General features: G+C 41.0%; 1 protein-coding gene across 1 annotated transcript in view; it reads right to left on the bottom strand.

Annotated features, from left to right (window-relative positions):
• Positions 1 to 16152, bottom strand: part of LOC139754703 (acylphosphatase-2-like) — a 107527-nt gene extending 91375 nt beyond the window's left edge. Inside the window, exon 1 of the mRNA XM_071672271.1 lies at positions 16043 to 16152. The gene's annotated coding sequence lies outside the window, so the exon portion shown is untranslated. The remainder of the gene's footprint in view (positions 1 to 16042) is intronic.
• Positions 16153 to 24030: the final 7878 nt, after the last annotated feature.

Raw genomic sequence — 24030 nt, 5'->3', positions numbered from 1 at the left:
CAACATTGTTGGAACCACTATTCCTTCAAACATAACCCTTTTGGCTCTCCGAGATAATGTTCTCGACTTCCAAACATTCTTCAAGGCTCCCAGGATTTTCGCCCCCTCCCCCACCCTATGATTCACTTCCACTTCCATGGTTCCATCCGCTGCCAGATCCACTCCCAGATATCTAAAACACCTTACTTCCTCTAGTTTTTCTCCATTCAAACTTACCTCCCAATTGACCCTCAACCCTACTGTACCTAATAACCTTGCTCTTATTCACATTTACTCTCAGCTTTCTTCTTTCACACACTTTACCAAACTCAGACACCAGCTTCTGCAGTTTCTCACATGAATCAGCCACCAGTGCTGTATCATCAGCGAACAACAACTGACTCACTTCCCAAGCTCTCTCATCCAAAACAGACTGCATACTTGCACCTCTTTCCAAAACTCTTGCATTCACCTCCCTAACAACCCCATCCATAAACAAATTAAACAACCATAAAGACATCACACACCCCTGCCACAAACCTACATTCACTGAGAACCACTCACTTTCCTCTCTTCCTACACATACATATGCCTTACATCCTGCTTATAAAGGAGTTAAAAGAAAGCATGTGAACTTAAATGTGGCACAAAAATAGGTTACATTCAACAGACACTCCTTCTCCCCCTATTCGTCTGTTAAATCAAGGGTTTCCTATATAAACATATATTTATTCTATATTTTATTATACTTTGTCACTGTCTCCCGCATTAGCTTGGTAGCGCAAGAAAACAGACGAAAGAATGGCCAAACCCACCCACATACACATGTACATACATACACATCCACACACAGCACATATACATGCCTATACATCTCAATGTATACATATGTATATATATATATATATATATATATATATATATATATATATATATATATACACACAGCCACATACATATATACACATGTACATAATTCATACTGTCTGCCCTTATTCATTCCCGTTGCCACCCCGCCACACTTGAAATGACAACCCCCTCCCCCTGCATGTGCACAAGGTAGCACTTGGAACAGACAACAAAGGCCACATTCGTTCACACACAGTCTCTAGCAGTTATGTATAACGTACCGAATCCATAGCTCCCTTTCCATATCCAGGCTCCACAGAACTTTCCATGGTTTACCCCAGACGCTTCACATGCCCTGTTCAATCCAGTGACAGCACGTCGACCCTGGTACACCACACCGTTCAAATTCACTCTATTCCTTGCACGCCTTTCACCCTCCTGCATGTTCAGGCCCCGATCACTCAGAATCTTTTTCACTCCATCTTTCCACCTCCAATTTGGCCTTCCACTTCTTGTTCCCTCCACCTCTGACACATATATCCTCTTTGTCAATCTTTCCTCACTCATTCTCTCCATGTGACCAAACCATTTCAAAACACCCTCTTCTGCTCTCTCAACCACACTCTTTTTATCACCACTCCCATGGGGGTGGGTTGGGCCATTTCTTTCATCTGTTTCCTTGCGCTACCTCGCAAACGCGGGAGACAGCGACAAAAAAAGAAAAAAAAAAAAAAAATCTCTCTCTTACCCTCTCATTACTTAATCAATCAAACCAAGTCACATCACATATTGTCCTCAAACATCTCATTTCCAGCACATCCACCTTCCTCTGCACAACTCTATCTATAGGCCACACCTCACAACCATATAACATTGTTGGAACCACTATTCCTTCAAACATACCCATTTTTGCTTTCCACGATAACATTCTCGACTTCCACACATTTTTCAACACTCCCAGAACTTTTGCCCCCTCCCCCACCCTATGGTTCACTTCTGCTTCCATGGTTCCATCCGCTGCCAAATCCACTCCCAGATATCTAAAACACTTCAATTCCTCCAGTTTTTCTCCATTCAAACTTACCTCCCAATTGACTTGTCCCTCAACCTTACTGTACCTAATAACCTTGCTCATATTCACATTTATTCTCAGCTTTCTTCTTTCACACACTTTACCAAACTCAGTCACCAGCTTCTGCAGTTTCTCACATGAATCAGCCACCAGCGCTGTATCATCAGCGAACAGCAACTGACTCACTTCTCAAGCTCTCACATCCACAACAGACTGCATACTTGCCCCTCTTTCCAAAACTCTTGCATTCACCTCCCTAACAACCCCATCCATAAACAAATTAATCAACCATGGAGACATCACACACCCCTGCCGCAAACCTACATTCACTGAGAACCAATCACTTTCCTCTCTTCCTACACATACACATGCCTTACATCCCTGATAAAAACTTTTCACTGCTTCTAACAACTTACCTCCCACACCATATATTCTTAATACCTTCCAAAGAGTATCTCTATGAACTTTATCATATGCCTTCTCCAGATCCATAAATGCTACATACCAATCCACTTGCTTTTCTAAGTATTTCTCACATACATTTTTTAAAGCAAACACCTGATCCACACATACTCTACCACTTCTGAAACCACATTGCTCTTCCCATTCTGATGCTCTGTACATGCCTTCACCCTCTCAATCAATACCCTCCCATATAATTTACCAGGAATACACAACAAACTTATACCTCAGAATTTGAGCACTCACACTTATCCCCTTTGCCTTTGTACAATGGCACTATGCAAGCATTCTGCCAGTCCTCAGGCACCGCACCATGAGTCATGCACACATTAAATAACCTTACCAACCAGTCAACAATACAGTCACCCCCTTTTTCAATGAATTCCACTGCAATACCATTCAAACCCACTGCCTTGCAGGCTTTCATCTTCTGCAAAGCTTTTACTACCTCTTCTCTGTTTACCAAATCATTTTCCCTAACCCTCTCACTTTGCACACCACCTCAACCAAAACACCCTATATCTGCCACTCTATCATCAAACACATTCAACAAACCTTCACAATACTCACTCCATCTCCTTCTCACATCTCCACTACTTCTTATCACCTCCCCATTAGCCCCCTTCACTGATATTCCCATTTGTTCCCTTGCCTTACGCACTTAATTTACCTCCTTCGAAAACATCTTTTTATTCTCCCTGAAATCTAATGATACTCTCTCACCCCAACTCTCATTTGCCCTCTTTTTTGCCTCTTGCACCTTTCTCTTGACCTCCTGCCTCTTTCTTTTATACATCTCCCACTCATTTGCATTATTTCCCTGCAAAAACTGTTCAAATGCCTCTCTCTTCTCTTTCATTAATAATCTTACTTCTTCATCCCACCACTCACTACCCTTTCTAATCTGCCCACCTCCCACGCTTCTCATGCCACAAGTATCTTTTGCACAAGCCATCACTGCTTCCCTAAATACATCCCATTCCTCCCCTACTCCCCTTACATCCTTCGTTCTCACCTTTTTCTATTCTGTACTCAGTCTCTCCTGGTACTTCCTCCCACACGTCTCCTTCCCAAGCTCACTTACACTCACCACTCTCTTCACCCCAACATTCTCTCTTCTTTTTGGAAAACCTCTACAAATCTTCAACTTTGCCTCCACAAGATAATGATCAGACTTCCCTCCAGGTGCACCTCTCAGAACATTAACATCCAAAAGTCTCTCTTTCGCGCGTCTATCAATTAACACATAATTCAATAACACTCTCTGGCCATCTCTCCTACTTACATACGTATACTTATGTATATCTCTCTTTTTAAACCAGGTATTCCCAATCACCAGTCCTTTTTCAGCACATAAATCTACAAGCTCTTCACCATTTCCATTTACAACACTGAACACCCCCATGTACACCAATTATTCCCTCAATTGCCACTTTACTCACCTTTGCATTCAAATCACCCATCACTAAAACCCGGTCTCGTGCATCAAAACTACTAACACACTCACTCAGCTCTTCCCAAAACACTTGTCTCTCATGCCCAGGTGCATATGCACCAATAATCACCCATATCTCTCCATCCACTTTCAGTTTTACCCATATCAATCTAGAGTTTACTTTCTTACACTCTATCACATACTCCCACAACTCCTGTTTCAGGAGTAGTGCCACTCCTTCCCTTGCTCTTGTCCTCTCACTAACCCCTGACTTTACTCCCAAGACATTCCCAAACCACTCTTCCCCTTTACCCTTGAGCTCCGTTTCACTCAGAGCCAAAACATCCAGGTTCCTTTCCTCAAACATACTACCTACCTCTCCTTTTTTCTCATCTTGGTTACATCCACACACATTTAGACACCCCAATCTGAGCCTTTGAGGAGGATGAGCACTCTCTGCGTGACTCATTCTTCTGTTTCCCCATTTAGAAAGTTAAAATACAAGGAGGGGAGGGTTTCTAGCCCCCCGCTCCCGTCCCCTTTAGTAGCCTTCTACGAAACGTGAGGAATGCGTGGGAAGTATTCTTTCTCTCCTATCCCCAGGGATAAAATATATTTGTATTTATATCTTATGATTTATCCCTGGGGATAGGGGAGAAAAAATACTGCTCAAATAACCCTAGCATTTTGTAGAAGGCAACTAAGAGTGGCAGGAGTGGGTGGCTGGAAATCCTCCCTTCCTCTATCATTTTCCAAAAGAGGGAACAAAGCAAGGAGCCAGGTAATTTTTTTTTTCTCTAAGGCTGTCATCTGTTCTAGATGCTACCTTGCTGGTGTGAGAAATGGTGAATATGTATGAAAGAAAAGAGACAGGCATTTGGATGATGCTTGCAAGGAAGGAGTGCAAATGACTCGGAGATGTATAAAAGAAAGTGGCAGGTGGTCAAGAGAAAGGGGCAAGGGTTGATAAAGAGGGCAAATGAGAGTTGGGGAGAGAGAGTATCATCAAACTGTAGGGAGAATAAAAAGATGTTTTGGAAGGACGTAAATAACATGATTAAGATGAGAACAAATGGGAACACTGGTGAAGGGGACAAGTGGGGTAGTAAGAACAGGTAATAATGAAGAGATGGAGTGAGTATTTTGAAGGTTTGTTGAATGTCTTTGATAACAGAGTGGCAGATGTAGAGTGCTTTGGTCGGGGTGGTTTGCGAAGTGAGACAATCTGGGAGAATGGTTTAGTAAAGAGAGAAGCTGGCAAGGTGGTGGGTTTGGATGGCATTGCAGTAGAATATATCAAGAAAGGGGATGACTGTGTTGTTGATTGGTTAGTAAGGATATTTAATTTATATATGGATCATGGTGAAGTGCCTGAGGATTGGTAGAATGCATGCATAGTGCCATTGCACAAAGGCAAAGGGGATAAAGGTGAGTTTTTAAACTATAGAAGCAATAGTTCGTTGAGTATTCCTGGGAAATTATATGGGAGGGTTTTGACTGAGAGGGTAAAGGCATGTACAGAGCATCAGATTGGGAGAGAGCAGTGTGGTTTCAGAAGTGATAGAGGATGTGTGGATCAGGCATTTGCTTTGAAGAATGTTTGTGATAAATACTTAGAAAACAGATGGATTTGTTTGTAGCATTTATGGATCTGGAAGAGGCATGTGATAGGGTTGATGGAGATGCTTTGTGCAAAGTCTGAAAAGTATATGGTGTGGGAGGTAGGTTGCTAGAAGCAGTGAAAAGTTTTTACCAAGGATGTAAGGTATGTGTACGAGTAGGAAGAGGGGAAAGTGGTTGGTTCTCAATGAATGTCAGTCTGTGGCAGGGATGTGTGATGTCCCCATGTTTGTTTAATTTGTTTATGGATGGGGTGGTTAAGGAGGTAAATGCAAAGGTTTTGGAGAGAGGAGCGAGTATTCAGTCCATTGGGGATGAGAGGGCCTGGGAAGTGTCAGTTGTTGTTCACCAATGATACAGCTCTGGTGGCTGATTCGAGTTTGAAACTGCAGAAGCTGGTGACTGAGTTTGGAAAAGTATGAGAGTAAATATGAGTAAGAGCAAGGTTATTAGGTTCAGTAGGGTTGAGGGACAAGTTTATTGGGATGTATGCTTAAATGAAGAAAAAGTGAAGGAAGTAGTGTTTTAGATATCTGGGAGTGGACTTAGCAGTGAATGGAACCATGGAAGCAGAAGTGAGTTACAGGGTGAGGAAGGGGGTGAAGGTTCTAGGAGTGATGAAGCATGTGTGGAAGGAAAGAAGGTTATTTCGGAGAGCAAAAATGGGTATGTTTGAAGGAATAATGGTTCCAACAATGTTTTATGGTTGTGAGAAGTGGGCTATAGATAGGGTTGTGTGGAGGAGGGTGGATGTGTTGTAAATGAAATGTTTGAGGACAGTATGTGTTGTGAGGGGTTTGATCGAGTAAGTAATATGAGGGGTAAGAGAGATATGTGGTAATAAAGAGAGTGTGGTTGAGAGAGCAGAAGAGGATGTGATGAAATGGTCTGGATACATGGAGAGAATGAGCGAGGAAAGATTGACAAAGAGGATATATTTGTCAGAGGTGGAGGGAACAAGGAGAAGTGGGAGACTAAACTGGAAGTGGAAGGATGGAGTGAAAAAGATTTTGAGCGATCGGGGCCTGAACATAAAGGAGGGTGAAAGGCGTGCAAGGAATAGAATGAATTGAAACAATGTGGTATACCGGGGTCGACATGCTGTCAATGGATTAAACCAGGGCAAGTAAAGCATCTGGGGTAAACCATGGAAAGGTCTGTGGGGCCTGGATGAGGATAGGGAGCAGTGGTTTCTGTGAATTACACATGACAGCTAGAGACTGAATGTGAACGAATGTGGCCTTATTGCCTTTTCCTGGCGTTACCTCGCTGGATGATGGGGAGTGCTATTTTTTGTGTGACAGGGTGGCATTGGAAATGGATGAAGGCAGTAAGTATGAATATGTGCATGTGTATATATGCATATGTCTGTATATGTATAGGCATGTATATGTGCATGTATAGGTGTATGTACATATATGTGTATGTGAGTGGTTGGACCATTCTTCATCTATTTCCACACACACACACACACACACACACACACACACACACACACACACACACATATATATATATATATATATATATATATATATATATATATATATATATATATATATATACCCACACATGCACATATACATATATATATATATATATATATATATATGTTGGGGTGAAGAAGGTGGTGAGAGTAAGTGAGCTTGGGAAGGAGACCTGTGTGGGGAAGTACCAGGAGAGACTGTGTACAGAATGGAAAAAGGTGAGAACAATGGAAGTAAGGGGAGTGGGGGAGGAATGGGATGTATTTAGGGAATCAGTGATGGATTGCGCAAAAGATGCTTGTGGCATGAGAAGAGTGGGAGGTGGGCTGTTTAGAAAGGGTAGTGAGTGGTGGGATGAAGAAGTAAGAGTATTAGTGAAAGAGAAGAGAGAGGCATTTGGACGATTTTTGCAGGGAAAAAATGCAATTGAGTGGGAGAAGTATAAAAGAAAGAGACAGGAGGTCAAGAGAAAGGTGCAAGAGGTGAAAAAAAGGGCAAATGAGAGTTGGGGTGAGAGACTATCAGTAAATTTTAGGGAGAATAAAAAGATGTTCTGGAAGGAGGTAAATAGGGTGCGTAAGACAAGGGAGCAAATGGGAACTTCAGTGAAGGGAGCAAATGGGGAGGTGATAACAAGTAGCGGTGATGTGAGAAGGAGATGGAATGAGTATTTTGAAGGTTTGTTGAATGTGTCTGATGACAGAGTGGCAGATATAGGGTGTTTTGGTCGAGGTGGTGTGCAAAGTGAGAGGGTTAGGGAAAATGATTTGGTAAACAGAGAAGAGGTAGTAAAAGCTTTGCGGAAGATGAAAGCCGGCAAGGCAGCAGGTTTGGATGGTATTGCAGTGGAATTTATTAAAAAAGGGGGTGACTGTATTGTTGACTGGTTGGTAAGGTTATTTAATGTATGTATGACTCATGGTGAGGTGCCTGAGGATTGGCGGAATGCGTGCATAGTGCCATTGTACAAAGGCAAAGGGGATAAGAGTGAGTGCTCAAATTACAGAGGTATAAGTTTGTTGAGTATTCCTGGTAAATTATATGGGAGGGTATTGATCGAGAGGGTGAAGGCATGTACAGAGCATCAGATTGGGGAAGAGCAGTGCGGTTTCAGAAGTGGTAGAGGATGTGTGGATCAGGTGTTTGCTTTGAAGAATGTATGTGAGAAATACTTAGAAAAGCAAATGGAATTGTATGTAGCATTTATGGATCTGGAGAAGGCATATGATAGAGTTGATAGAGATGCTCTGTGGAAGGTATTAAGAATATATGGTGTGGGAGGCAAGTTGTTAGAAGCAGTGAAAAGTTTTTATCGAGGATGTAAGGCATGTGTACGTGTAGGAAGAGAGGAAAGTGATTGGTTCTCAGTGAATGTAGGTTTGCGGCAGGGGTGTGTGATGTCTCCATGGTTGTTTAATTTGTTTATGGATGGGGTTGTAAGGGAGGTAAATGCAAGAGTCCTGGAAAGAGGGGCAAGTATGAAGTCTGTTGGGGATGAGAGAGCTTGGGAAGTGAGTCAGTTGTTGTTCGCTGATGATACAGCGCTGGTGGCTGATTCATGTGAGAAACTGCAGAAGCTGGTGACTGAGTTTGGTAAAGTGTGGAAGAAGAAAGTTGAGAGTAAATGTGAATAAGAGCAAGGTTATTAGGTACAGTAGGGGTGAGGGTCAAGTCAATTGGGAGGTGAGTTTGAATGGAGAAAAACTGGAGGAAGTGAAGTGTTTTAGATATCTGGGAGTGGATCTGTCAGCGGATGGAACCATGGAAGCGGAAGTGGATCATAGGGTGGGGGAGGGGGCGAAAATTTTGGGAGCCTTGAAAAATGTGTGGAAGTCGAGAACATTATCTCGGAAAGCGAAAATGGGTATGTTTGAGGGAATAGTGGTTCCAACAATGTTGTATGGTTGCGAGGCGTGGGCTATGGATAGAGATGTGCGCAGGAGGATGGATGTGCTGGAAATGAGATGTTTGAGGACAATGTGTGGTGTGAGGTGGTTTGATCGAGTAAGTAACGTAAGGGTAAGAGAGATGTGTGGAAATAAAAAGAGCGTGGTTGAGAGAGCAGAAGAGGGTGTTTTGAAATGGTTTGGGCACATGGAGAGAATGAGTGAGGAGAGATTGACCAAGAGGATATATTTGTCAGAGGTGGAGGGAACAAGGAGAAGTGGGAGACTAAATTGGAAGTGGAAGGATGGAGTGAAAAAGATTTTGAGCGATCGGGGCCTGAACATAAAGGAGGGTGAAAGGCGTGCAAGGAATAGAATGAATTGAAACAATGTGGTATACCGGGGTCGACATGCTGTCAATGGATTAAACCAGGGCAAGTAAAGCATCTGGGGTAAACCATGGAAAGGTCTGTGGGGCCTGGATGAGGATAGGGAGCAGTGGTTTCTGTGAATTACACATGACAGCTAGAGACTGAATGTGAACGAATGTGGCCTTATTGCCTTTTCCTGGCGTTACCTCGCTGGATGATGGGGAGTGCTATTTTTTGTGTGACAGGGTGGCATTGGAAATGGATGAAGGCAGTAAGTATGAATATGTGCATGTGTATATATGCATATGTCTGTATATGTATAGGCATGTATATGTGCATGTATAGGTGTATGTACATTTATGTGTATGTGAGTGGTTGGACCATTCTTCATCTATTTCCACACACACACACACACACACACACACACACACACACACACACACATATATATATATATATATATATATATATATATATATATATATATATATATATATATATATATATATATATATACATACACAAACATGCACATATATACATGTACACATTCATACTTGCTGCCTTCATCTATTCCCGTCGCCGCCCACCAAACATGAAATAGAATCCCATCCTCCAGGAAAAGACAAAAAAGGCTACATTCATCTACACTCAGTTTCTAGCTGTCAAGTGTAATGCACCAAAATCACAGCTCCCTTTCCACATCCATGCCCCACAGACCTTTCCATGGTTTACCCCAGATGTTTCACATGCCCTGATTCAATCCACTAACAGCACGTCGACCCCGGTATACAACATCATTCCAGTTCACTGTATTCCTTGCATGCCTTTCACTCTCCTGTATGATCAGGCCCCAATCGCTCAAAATCTTTTTCACACCATCCTTCCACCTCCAATTTGTTCTCGCTCTTCTCCTTCTTCCCTCCACCTCTGACACATATATCCTCTTTGTCAATCTTTCCTCACTTATTCTTTCCATGTGTCCAAACCATTTCAAAACACCCTCTTCTGCTCTCTCAACCACACTCTTTTTATTACCACACATCTCTCTTACCCTTTCACTACTTACTCGATTAAACCACCTCACACCACATACTGTCCTCAAACATTTCATTTCCAATACATCTACCCTCCTCCACACAACCCTGTCTATAGCCCATGCCTCGCAACCATATAACAATGTAAGAACAACTATTCCTTCAAACATACCCATTTTTGCACTTCGAGATAACGTTCTTGCCTTCCACACATTCTTTAATGCTCCCAGAACCTTTGGCCCTTCCCCCATCCTGTGATTCACTTCTGCTTCCATGGTTCCATCCACTGCTAAATCCAATCTCAGATGTCTACAACACTTCACATCCTCCTGTTTTTCTCCATTCAAACTTACCTCCCAATCAACTTGCCCCTCCACCCTACTGAACCTAATGACCTTGCTTTTATTCACATTTACTCTCAACTTTCTTCTTTCACACACTTTACCAAACTCAGTCACCAACTTCTGCAGTTTCTCACCCGAATCAGCCACTAGCACTATATCATCAGCAAACAACAACTGACTCACTTCACAAGCCCTTTCATCCAGAACAGACTGCATACTTGCCCCTCTCTCCAAAACTCTTGCATTCACCTTCTTAAGCACCCCATCCATAAAGAAATTAAACAACCATGGAGACATCAAGCACCCCTGCCATTAACCAACATTCACTGGGCACCAATCACTTTCCTCTCTTCCTACTCATACATATGCCTACCTACTATTATCAAATAACAAATAAAAATGTGTCATGAATGACAGTTGTTTGATGAATTGTGATGGTGCAGTATAATAAGTCAGAAAGGCTGCATGTCAAAGAGATGCAGTGGATGGAAGGAAGGCAACAGATATCGTATGATTCTGCTCTGGCTGAAGCTAAGCCACTTCTGCATCACTTAAATTATGATTTAAGTGGCAATGATAGAAGTAGTGGTGATGATGGAGGTGGTTATGAGGGAGACTGTGATAAGTAATGAGGAGGTGAATCACCTACTGCTTTCTTCGGCAAAACTAGCCAGAGCACTGTCAGATGCTACAGAACAGATAATGCCTATCACAAAACTGCATGTAAGTATATATGAGCAACACTGTATATCTTCAATATTAGGTTAAATAATTTAAAATATGGAGTGAGAAAGCAGAAAGGTGGGGTTGATTAGAAAGGTGAAGTGAAAGGCTGTGGTAACACACACTGAATGTGTTGCCAAGTGCTCTTCAACAGCTGATGTTCACTCCAACACACACACACACACACACACACACACACACACACACGCAACTTAGCCTAGCTTTGCTTAACCTTCCTTCTATTCTTTTTACTAAACTGCTCCTTGAACAAGTCATCTACCCTGCTGTTATTATCATGTTCATCATGGCAGAAGTTTTCATCTCGTCTGCATTCTTAATAATGGTTCTAACTATCAATGTAGCAACTTAAAAGCATAACCGACATCAAAGTGATGCTCACCAGCCTCCACCCATGTGAACACCTGTAATCATACATCCAAGGAACGGCTTTCCTAGGAATTTCAGATGCACTAGCACCACTAAAATTTGCAGGCTATCTTCCAGACAGGGAAAAAAAATCACAATAAAAAAAAAAGGAAAGTCTGCAAGAAAGTGTGCACACTGTAAATGCAGCAAAATTTGTACTGTACTAACAACAGAAAGCACTTGGCACTTACTGATATGAGAGTATGTGTGAACAGTGCTCTGACTGGCTAAGTGATTACAAGTAAAGAGCTGCTCTCAGCATGTTGTGTGAGTTAGGACTCATGAGTTTTGACTTCACAGATTTTCATATTTTTTTCTAGTACAACTAGAGATTCAAGATGCATGAGAGAGCTCCATACCAAAACAGCACTTTAAAGAGTAGCACTAACAAGGGTATTCATGTATATACATATATATATATATCTTTGATGATGCAAAGTCATGCATTTTAGTTTTCAATACAACTTATTCATGTTTTCACAAACACAAAACTCAGGAAGCACAATAGAAGTCATGAAAAAACAAACAAAAAACAGACACTTCTAAGCTTAACATTGGTGAAATTGGAAATTGAACCTGAGTAATAATGTTCCCCCCAAAAATAATCATTTTTTCAAAATTTTTCGATTTCTTTTAAGTTTTTACCGGGACTTTTATGTCATTTACATCTATTTCATTATTACAATGGCTAGTATAAAAGTCTCAGTATGTTATGGTGTTCTTTGGAGTTTTCCTAGCATGGATGATTCTGCTGTAAGCAGTTTCAGAAAAAAGAAAACCATCCCCATGCAGTGAACGGCTATACAACAAACTGGAAGCATACAACAATATAATCTTTGTAGTATTATTACAAAATAATAAAAGTATATTTCATAATGGAGAGGTGATAACAAGTAGTGGTGAAGTGAGAGGGAGATGGAGCGAGTATTTTGAAGGTTTGTTGAATGTGTTTGATGATAGAGTGGCAGATATAAGGTGTTTTGGTCGAGGTGGTGTGCAAAGTGAGAGAGTCAGGGAGAATGATTTGATAAACAGAGAAGAGGTAGTAAAAGCTTTGTGGCAGATGAGAGAAGGCAAGGCAGCAGGTTTGGATGGTACTGTTGAGGAATTTATTATAAAAGGGGGTGACTTTGTAGTTTACTAATAAGTGAGAATATTCAATGTATGTATGGTTCATGGTGAAGTGCCTGAGTATGGGAGGAATGCATGCATAGTGCCATTGTACAAAGGCAAAGGGGATAAGGGTGAATGTTCAAATTAGAGGTATAAGTTTCTTGAGTATTCCTGAGAAATTATACGGGAGGGTATTGATTAAGAGGGTAAAGGCATGTACAGAGCATCAGATTGGGGAAGAGCAGTGTGGTTTCAGAAATGGTAGAGATGTGTGGATCAGGTGTTTGCTTTGAAGAATGTATGTGAGAAATACTTAGAAAAACAGATGGATTTGTATATCATTTATGAATCTGGAGAAGGAATATGATAAGAGTTGATAAAGATGCTCCGTGAAAGGTATTAAGAGTATATGGTGTGGGAGGTAAGTTGCTAGAAGCAGTGAAAAGTTTCTATCAAGGATGTAAGGCATATGTACGAGTAGGAAGAGAGGAAAGTGATGGGTTCCCAGTGAATGTCAGTTTGCAGCAGGGGTGCATGGTGTCTCTAAGGTTGTTTAATTTGTTTATGGATGGGGTTGTTAGGGAGGTGAATGCAAGAGTTTTGGAAAGAGAAGCAAGTATGCAGTCTGTTCTGGATGAGAGGGCTTGGAAAGTGTCAGTTGTTGTTCACTGATGATACAGTACTGGTGGCTGATGCGGGTGAAAAATGGCAGAAGTTGGTGACTGAGTTTGGTAAAATGTGTGAAAGAAGAAAGCTGAGAGTAAATGTGAATAAGAGCAAGGTTATTAGGTTCAGTAGGGTTGAGGGACAAGTCAATTGGGAGTTAAGTTTGAATGGAGAAAAACTGGAGGAAGTGAAGTGGATTTGGCAGCGGATGGAACCATGGAAGCAGAAGTGAGTCACAGGGTGGGGGAGGGGGCAAAGGTTCTGGGAATGTTGAAGAATGTGTGGAAGGTAAGAACATTACCTCGGAGCAAAAATGGGTATGTTTGAAGGAATAGTTGTTCCAACAATGTTATATGGTTGTGAGGCATGGGTCTCGATAGGGTTGTGCAGAGGAGGGTGGATGTGTTGGAAATGAGATGTCTGAGGACAATATGTGGTGTGAGTTGGTTTGATCAAGTAAGTAATGAAAGGGTAAAAGAGATGTGTGGTAATAAAAAGTGTGGTTGAGAGAGCAGAGGAGGGTGTATTGAAATGGTTTGGTCACATGGAGAGAATGAGTGGGGAAAGATTGACAAAGAGGATATGTTTGTCAGAGGTGGAGGGAATGAGGAGAAGTGGGAGACCAAATTGGAAATGGAACGATGGAGTGAAAAAGATTTTGAGCGATTGGGGCCTGAACATACAGGAGGGTGAAAGGCGTGCAAGGAATAGAGTGATTTGGAATGGTGTGGTATACTGGGGTAGACGTGCTGTCAATGGACTGAACCAGGGCATGTGAAGCATCTGGGTTAAACCATGGAAAGTTTTGTGGGGCCTGGATGTGGAAAGGAAGCTGTGGTTTTGGTGCATTACATATGACAGCTAGAGACTGAGTGTGAACAAATGTGGCCTTTGTTGTCTTTTCCTAGCACTACCTCATGCGCACGGAGGGGGAAGGGGGTGCCATTTCATGTGTGGTGGCGGAAATGGATGAAGGCAGCATGTATGAATATGTACATGAGTATATATGTATATGTCTGTGTATGTATATGTATGTATACGCTGAAATGTATAGGTATGTTTATGTGCGTGTGTGGACGTTTATGTTTATACATGTGTATGTAGGTGGGTTGGGCCATTCGTTTGTCTGTTTCCATGCGCTACCATGCTAACGCAGGAGACAGCGACAAAGTATGATAAAAAAATATATATATTACAAAACAATCTTTCCTTTCTGTGCAAAGTTAATGCTTAAGGGAGGTGCACAAGATGCAGTAAGAAAGGCAGAAGTGATGGTGTGGGGAGGAGTGACTGGCTGCATCTTTGCAATTGCTGGGCACCACTTGGCCTTAGCTGAGGAGACAAAGCAGCAGGGGGAAAGTCATGTTGGATGGTGCTGCATGTCTGCCTTGCAATATCCCTACATCTTTGAACTGGGCAACCAAAAGCCTACAAAATGGACTCAGCCATAAAGTCACTTCCATCAGATTTGGGGTTGTCTATTTTGTACTCAGAGTTTGATTAATGCTGTGCTAAGGCATTCTCAAGTTTATCAACTACAGCAATGACCAAAAACTGGCAGTATGCACAAATATAGCATGGCATTTCAATGAGGTTAAACAAACATGGTGAGTTATGAAATAAAAATCTGAATATCTAGAAAAATAACAACATACACTTTTATACGAATACTTCACATCACTTTTATGGATGGATGAGAAGTTTGGTGCATGTACAGAGGGGCACCTATTGTTAGGAACAACAGTGGGTAACACATAAACAATGGTTAAAGGTTTAACTGGTAAAATATCATAAAATACATCAGTGAACACCTTATAAACTGCTTTATAAGCAAATATAACTGCACAGTGCAGGGCAAGAGCGTAAGTGGGACTAGAGAAAATCTTTAAAGGGCTAACGCAAAGCACCTTCCGTTATGGTTGCTGGGAGATGCACTTATGACACATGCTACATAGGATTGCCATATATCTCAACAGAGTTGGATTACCATGAGAGAGAGCAGGCTTCCAGGGATAATGTGGCAAAATTTCACATATCAATCAGCATCACTCAATTCTAGGTGAATTTTTTCTTTTGAATGTCTCAAGACTAGAAATTGAAGGGGCATTTGCATCATGGTGCATAAGGATGTTAATGTGACTGCTAATTAAGTTCTTCCCCATTTTCATCCACTCTCTTTTCAAACCAGTTTAAAAAGTTAAGAAACACCTGTCTTGAATATCATAAGAAAATGGAATTACCTAAAGGCTTTCTTAGTCATAATCTGTTCAAGAGAGAAGAGTTTATCTTGAAGATGTACAGAACAAAAAGAGGGCTTGAATTCAGTTTATGATCTCTAATCACTCTATTCCCATTCTTTCCTGCTCTTAGAATATTTCTAACTTGACAAAAATACTCTAGGATTCCCCTGCATATGGCATTACATGGATAATAAAAATACCATTTCCTGATAAGTACATTGACCTATTCATAATTCATACCAGTTTATGATACAAATAGCTGTTACTTAAAAGGAATGGATATCAAGATTTAACTACAGTAAACCGGCACTTCTGTGGTTCCTAAGTCCTACATGATAGCAACAAGGTTTGAAGCTCCCTCCACCTGGCCGATGACGGTTCCTCGGTCTGTATTCTTACACCATCCTCGTACACCCAGTTCTTTTGCCTTCCTCTGTGTGTACTTTGGTAAAGAAAGAAAATCTGGTTGGTGATTACTGTTCTAAGCATTCAAAGCTACAACACTGCAGTATATTTATAAGTTTTAAGAATATGGCTCACATTTTCATGTTAAAAATCAACCATAGCCATGTGATGTCTGGATAAAAAATACTGCAGGTTTTATAATACAAATTTCATATTACCCTGTATTACCTTAGACATGTAATAAACTATAAAATACATTCTATAATTCACTCCATTTCCTATGAAATGAAGTGGATCAAGTACATACATGCACAATTTGTGGGGAAAAATTCCAATTAAATTAAATGTAATGGTGTTTCTACATCAAAAGTTACACAAAATAAAAAAAATTGATATAAAGGAATGTACTACATATCAATAATATAATAAACAGTAAAAGAAAAGCTTTACTATCTGATATCTAACTACTGAAAATCTCTTGTATATGGAATTTCCAGAATGTTATCTCCCGATACATAAACATATTGTAGCACAATTTTATAAGGCATGTATCAATACAGCTTGGAACTTTACAGAAATCTATTCCAACACAATAACTCCTGATACCATTGCTTAGTGGACATTTAATAGTTTTTCCTGCCAAGCCTCAGCTGCTAACCACCACTTCAGTGATTCATATTCACGTGCACAAACTTGGAATTACTCATGATTCTAATATATGTGCAGTACTTACTGCCCCAAAAGTCCCTTCTATCTTTATAAAACACCCATAGCACTCAAGAAGTCTACCAGGCAGGGTCCTATGTCATAAACTGTTGTGATGTGTGTCCATCTTTGTGGGGAGAGTGCACAGTATCTGAATAGTAAGTGTTTGGTGTCTTCATTGTGACTGTTGCATCAAGGGCATGAAAGGTCTTAGGATGTGATGAGTCAGCGTTTATGGTAAAGTAGGAACAGGTAATACCCACCAAGAAGGTAAAAAGGAAAGTGTGACTTACCTGTCTGGGGAGTTTGGTTTCAGATGGATATATGTCCGGTGGAGTGGTGTTTCGGACTGAGAGGGTGGTTGCTTTGTGCTTGTTGGGTCATATCAGTGTAAGCATTGTGTCAATACTATGTTTGTTGTGGGTGAGGAAATCTGTAAGTAGAGGCTGCCAAAGTCAAAGGAAACTCTTTATTTCTGTTTGGCAGTTGGTGGTTGTGGGGTGGTTTGGGCTTGAGAGGTCTCGTGCAGCTGTAAAGAATGGAGTGCTGATCATGCTAAGGTGGAATTGTACTAGAAGGATCTCTTATCTAATTTTGTAAGTGCTAAGTATCTGTGGCTGCCAAGTAACTAGCAAATGTTATAAGTGTTCTATTTTGTTTGGTATAAAGCTACGTTGTACTTGCTTTTAAGAAGTTGTAAGACAAGGCAGGTGAGGCATAGTTTACATTGGAAAGGATGGTCTGTTTATTGTGGATGCTATACAATTCTTGTCAAAATCTGGTGTCTGTTAGTGTTATGTGGGCATTTAGTGTGTGTCAGTTTTGTGTTGATGTTCATTATAGGTGTAGGGAATGAATGTTGTGTGTGTCACTTGACATGCTTAGAATGACTGGCATTTCTTCGTTGCAAGATGAAATCTGGTTAAGTTTAATGCCTCCAAAATTACTCACAACCTTCCTCTCTCATTTCACAGTTCCGTAATTCCCCCTCTCGACTCTAATAACATACTTGGTACTACTGTAACATCCAATCTTTCTTGGAAACCCCCACATTACAGAAATAGCTAAGTCTGCCTCAAAGAAACTAAAAGTCCTCTTTAGATGTTGAAATCTCTTTCTTCAAAACAATTGCTCTATTAATACCAGGGACTGATCCATCTCTATATGGAATACAGCTCTCACATCTGAAGCAGTTTCAGCTCTGCACCCTTTCTGGAGAGAGTTGAGTTAAAAGCGGTCCAACTTATAAACTCTCCTGGACTAACTTCAAAACTTCACCCTCTTACCCTATGCCAAAATCTTGGTTCACTTTACCTCTTCTATAAGTATTACATTAGTTGTTGCTCCCAAGAGCTGGCTCCTTGTGTGCCCCCCCCCCCCCCCCCCCCACTAGTTTGACCATGCAATACTCAGGAAACTACTATGTCACATTGGCAACTTAAGGTGTGGCCATTGACAACTCAAGGATAGGATGTTTTCATAACTGTTTCTTTCCTTACACCTTAAAGCTTTGGAACTCTAACCTCTCATGTTTTTCCCAACAACTATGACCTGGCCCATTTTAAAAGAAAAGTTTTCCACTTCCTCCAAACTTATAAATACTTTCCCTTGTCCCTTTTTCCCTTAAATAATCCTCTCTATATTTCAATAAGGCCTGGCCTTGATATGAACTTTTGTCCATGATTGGAGCCTTAAAAAAACATCCATTTGGGGAGACTGGAAGGTGTATGCTAGATTCATGTCCATCTGGGGTAAAAAGAGTAACTGAAGACTTTGGAGATGTAAACATTCTTCTCTGGGTAGCAATTCTTCCAATTGTGTAATGTAGTGCTGCATGTTTGTTGTTAATAATGTGATGTCAGGGTGCTGTGATACGTTGGTAAGAATGTCTGCACAATTCTTTTTTTTTAAGTGACCGAGATGGCATGGGCAAAACATGCCCTAATCAAAGCTATCTTTCATGAAAGAAAAGAGTAAAGGAACAAGAAACTAAAAATCAATCAGGGTTCCAGAGGTGTTTGTAAACCTACTCTTAAAGAAAGAAAGGTTATGTGAAGATGGAAAGAAAAAAGGAAGAGAATTCCACAGCTTAGCTATTCAAGGGATGAAGGTGGTAACATAAGAGCCAATCCTCAATCAGCTGGTCTTCACTCAGAAACTGCATACAACTGGTCTAAACCTTGGGCTGGGAACACATGCAGACAACTCATGAGAGCAATGACCAAAATTATGCCTATGAAATGAAGAAAGAGCAGCAAAATTGAAGTGCACAGAAAGGTTGAAGAGATTATGCCACAATCAATGAGATGAAAGGCTTTTGATTCCACTCTGGTTAAGAGAAAATTGGAGGATAAGCCATCCCAGATGAGTGAGTAGTATTTCATGCCAAGGAGAATTAAACCCCTGTAGATATGAAATACCTGTTAAAGAAAAATAGTTATGGCAGGCTGTAATGTTGATTATGTGGAGTTTCCACAATACAGGGGAGGATATGGTTGAGCCCAACATAAGTATATTACTACAGGATTTAATTGTGGTGTTTTGAAATTAATGTGGGAAACAAATGAGTTTTGTTGGAGATATGAGAAATTGCATTTCTGCACTATCAAATCTAACAAGGTTACCGCTTCCCTACCCCAAGATGCTGCACAGGCCAAAATGAGAGAGCAAATATGATCAGCATGAGAAAGAGAAGTGAGCTGAGGTATGTTTACAGGAATCATCACCATAACAGTGAATAGGGTTAGAAGCAAAAGAGAGGTCATTTACAAAGAGAAGAAAGACAGAAGACAATAGGACAGACCCCTAAGGAAAACCATAAATGATAGGATAAAATGGAGATACTGCTCCATCGATGATTATTGAAATGGAATGACCAAAGGAAACTGTGTTTGAGAAGAGAGAGAAGTAAAAAACCACAAGAAGGGAGTTAAGGAAGCAAAGATTTATAACACACCCTGTCAAATGCTTGGCAGATGTCGAGGGCTATGACAAAAGTTTCAATAAAGTCCCTAAAAGGGTAGGACCAGAAGCTAGTCACACTAGCACCGCAAAATCCATGCTGGTAATCATAAAGAAGGGAATGGGATTCTAAGTGTTGGAGAAAATGAGAGTTTAGGAAAGGTTCAAAGACTTTGGAGATACAGGTTATACCCCTCTAATCTGACAATCTGTGGTCTGGTAACTCCCATGGTCCAGCATGTTTAGAATCTGCAGCCAGATCGGTGCTGTAAGCAGCACTAAGACGTCAAAGTCTGATTACACTGCAGCTGAGCTAATCAACAGTCCTGTTGATAATTTCATATATTCAGTTTTTAGGTAAAAAATGAAAGCCAGAAAAGTTTGAAGTTTTATAAAACTTTGAAAGGTGCCAGGTGTACAAAATTAGTGCACTTATAAAGTGGTTTAAGCTACCACATAATGAAAGTGTAAGCATTTCTGGGGAGATGCTTATCAAGCAGGACAAAGTTTTTTATAAAGCTAAACTATGACTATGAATATTTGCAAAGGATGGTTACACAAGCTTAAGTGGAGACATAGAATTTTAGTACATAGTGTCAGAGAGAGATGCTTTGTGGAAGGTATTAAGAATATATGGTGTGGGAGGCAAGTTGTTAGAAGCAGTGAAAAGTTTTTATCGAGGACACATTGTAAGGCATGTGTACATGTAGGAAGAGAGGAAAGTGATTGGTTCTCAGTAAATGTAGGTTTGTGGCAGGGGTGTGTGATGTCTCCATGGTTGTTTAATTTGTCTATGGACGGGTTTGTTAGGGAGCTGAATGTAAGAGTTTTTGGAAAGAGGGGCAAGTATGCTGTCTGTTGTGGATGAGAGAGCTTGGGAAGTGAGTCAGTTGTTGTTCGCTGATGATACAGCACTGGTGGCTGATTCATGTGAGAAACTGAAGAAGCTGGTGACTAAGTTTGGTAAAGTGTGTGAAAGAAGAAAGTTGAGAGTAAATGTGAATACGAGCAAGGTTATTAGGTACAGTAGGGTTGAGGGACAAGTCAATTGGCAGGTAAGTTTGAATGGAGAAAAACTGGAGGAAGTGAAGTGTTTTAGATATCTGAGAGTGGATTTGGCAGCGGATGGAACCATGGAAGCGGAAGTGAATCATAGGGTGGGGGAGGGGGCGAAAATTCTGGGAGCGTTGAAGAATGTGTGGAAGTCGAGAACATTATCTCAGAAAGCAAAAATGGGTATGTTTGAAGGAATAGTGGTTCCAACAATGTTGTATGGTTGCAAGGCGTGGGCTATGGATAGAGTTGTGCGCAAGGAGGGGTGGATGTGCTGGAAATGAGATGTTTGAGGACAATATGTGGTGTGAGGTGGTTTGATCGAGTAAGTGATAACAGGGTAAGAGAGATGTGTGGTAATAAAAAGAGTGTGGTTGAGAGAGCAGAAGAGGGTGTTTTGAAATGGTTTGGTCACATGGAGAGAATGAGTGAGGAAAGATTAACCGAAGAGGATATATGTGTCAGAGGTGGAGGGAACGAGAAGTGGGAGACCACCTTGGAGGTGGAAAGATGGAGTGAAAAAGATTTTGAGTGATTGGGGCCTGAACATGCAGGAGGGTGAAAGGCGTGCAAGGAATAGAGTGAATTGGAACGATGTGGTATACCGGGATCGACATGCTGTCAATGGATTGAACCAGGGCATGTGAAGCGTCTGGGGTAAACCATGGAAAGTTCTGTGGGGCCTGGATGTGGAAAGGGAGCTGTGGTTTCGGTGCATCATTACATGACAGCTAGAGACTGAGTGTGAACAAATGGGGCCTTTGTTGTCTCTTCTAGCGCTACCTTCGCACACACGAAGGGGGAGGGGGTCGTTATTTCATGTGTGGCGAGGTGGCGATGGGAATGAATAAAGGCAGACAGTATGAATTATGTACATGTGTATATATGTACATGTCTGTGTGTGTATATATATGTATACGGTGAGATGTATAGGTATGTATATTTGCGTGTGTGGACGTGTATGTATATACATGTGTATGTGGGTGGGTTGGGCTATTCTTTCGTGTTTCCTTGCACTACCTCGCTAGCGCGGGAGATAGCGACAAAGCAAAATAAATAGATGAATAAATAGTGTGTGATGAAAAGCGAAGTGCTGACAAGGAAGCTTGTAGTGTAAGATCATATCAAAAGAATCAACAAAAACTCTAATTCTCTATCAAACAACCAACAGCAGTATGTACAGGGTGAGAGAGAGTGTACGAGCCTGCTACCTGGCTAGTTGGTTGTTTGGGCTTTAAGCCTATCAACTGCCAAGGTCATTAAGGCTGTCAACGTAAGCTATATCAATCAACCGAAAAATCTTTAAGGCTGTCAACGTAAGCTATAGCCATCAACCAAAAAATCTTTAACACCTTCCTCAGGTGTTCAAGATAATTCTAAGACCACATACACTCTAAGACCACATACACTCTCACTATACATGTGGCCAATCACCTGGCTGGGACTGACAGTGCGGGATGGCTACCTTGATGATAACAATAAAATAACAATAGTAACAAGAGTTGATCAATGCCAACTACGAACCTATGCTCATTTGTTACATTTATTACTTTTTACAAAGATGTGACAAAATTTGAGGATGAATTTGCACAGTTATTGGCAGCAGAAACCTTAGCCCCAGAAACAAGTGTATAATGCTGACAAATCTGCCCTATATTGGCATCGTATGCCATGAAAAACCCTTGCCTCAGGCACTGCAGAGACTCCATCAGGGGGTACTTCTGATTTAACAAGAAAAACCTTGTTTGCAAGCATTACTGGTTGTATTATTTCCAGTTTTAAGCTTTGTTCTACCTTTGATAACACAGCAAAAAGTATGTGGAATGTGCTGGCAAGACTAAGGGTTCAGGTATGTATTTCCATAGGGGTTCCCTTAGGGGTCAATTTCTGTTTTCTGGCCTTTTCTGTGGTCTGGTAATGGCCAGGCCCTAAGGTTGCCAGATTAAAGAGGTTCAACCTGTATTAGAAGTGAGAGCAATGGAGTGATAGTTGGAGGGGTGAAAGCAGCCATTTTTATTTGGAACTGGCAGCACCAAAGCTTACTTCTATGTGGATGGAAAGTCTGGGTTTTTAAACAGAAGCAAAGTAGGTGTTGTAGTTTCCTAAAGATAATGGAAGGTCAAGTAGGAAGAGAGTAAAAAGGATTGAAGAAAGAAATGCTCCTTGGGGAACTCCACTGTAGAGTTTAATTGTTTTAGAGGTGAAGCCATTGGGAATGACTGCCATGGCAACTGACTATGAACTGACCAACCACTCTTTGTCACTGTTATGGAGGATGGTGTTAAGTATCTTTAGTGTGAGGAGGTCAGAGAATAGTGTCAAATTCTCTTTTGATTCCTTAAGTCACTAGTATTGTGCCTGATGGGGGAGTTGTGGTTCGTTAGAACCATCTAAAGTATGTTGTGTGAGGTCAGTGCGTAGTATGATGGTAAAGTGGTTGGGTCTTTAGCCATGTTGTGTTGCTGAGAGTGGGATGTTTTGTTTCCTTTGGAATGTTTTAGGACTGGTAATTTCAGATGTTATGGATTTATCTGTACTGGCCAGGGGTGGTCAATGATATCTGTACATGCTGGATTACAAGTGGCCAAACTGTGAAAATTTTATATGCTGACAGAGACTACAGCAGGAGAGTTCTTTATGGTTTTAATTGGCTGATTATATCAGTGAAGGTGAAGGATGCATGGGCAATTGTTTTGGGAAGGATTTTGTGTAAGTTCTTCATGAACTTCCTGTTTAGGGCTGAAACTAGTTCATAGCTGATCTGTGAGCAGTGCCTCATATGAGTATGTCAGCATATTCTTCAGGAGAAGACTTGTCTTTGGAATGGGTCAGGAGTGCTTCATGTGTGGGCTGGATTGGTATAGTAAGTGGGTATCTTCTTTAATGTGCACCAGAGTTGGTTCCTGTGGGTCTTACAGTTCACTGCATTGAAGCAGGAGTGCCAGTTTTCAGCTTGTCTTTTGGTGTTCAGGTTGCTGATTTCTCTGATTTCAGTGATGGAGTGATTTTGTCTGAGCTGGTTTCTCAGCTTTATGAGGTGTGCGAACCATGAAAAATCTGGGTTGTATGTCTTTCCTTGTCTTTCTGGTATATCCTTTTAATGGCTTAGTTGGAGGTGATGAAATGTGACTACATGATATAGGGTAGGGAAATCATCTATACCAAGGTTTTAGAGTTTTGTTTCTATGTACTGTGC

This window comes from Panulirus ornatus, chromosome 17 (assembly GCF_036320965.1).
Source record: "Panulirus ornatus isolate Po-2019 chromosome 17, ASM3632096v1, whole genome shotgun sequence".
In the NCBI taxonomy this organism is placed as follows: Eukaryota; Metazoa; Arthropoda; class Malacostraca; order Decapoda; family Palinuridae; genus Panulirus; species Panulirus ornatus.
The sequence above is the reverse complement of the archived record's forward strand: the minus strand, read 5'-3'. Positions and strand labels throughout refer to the sequence as shown.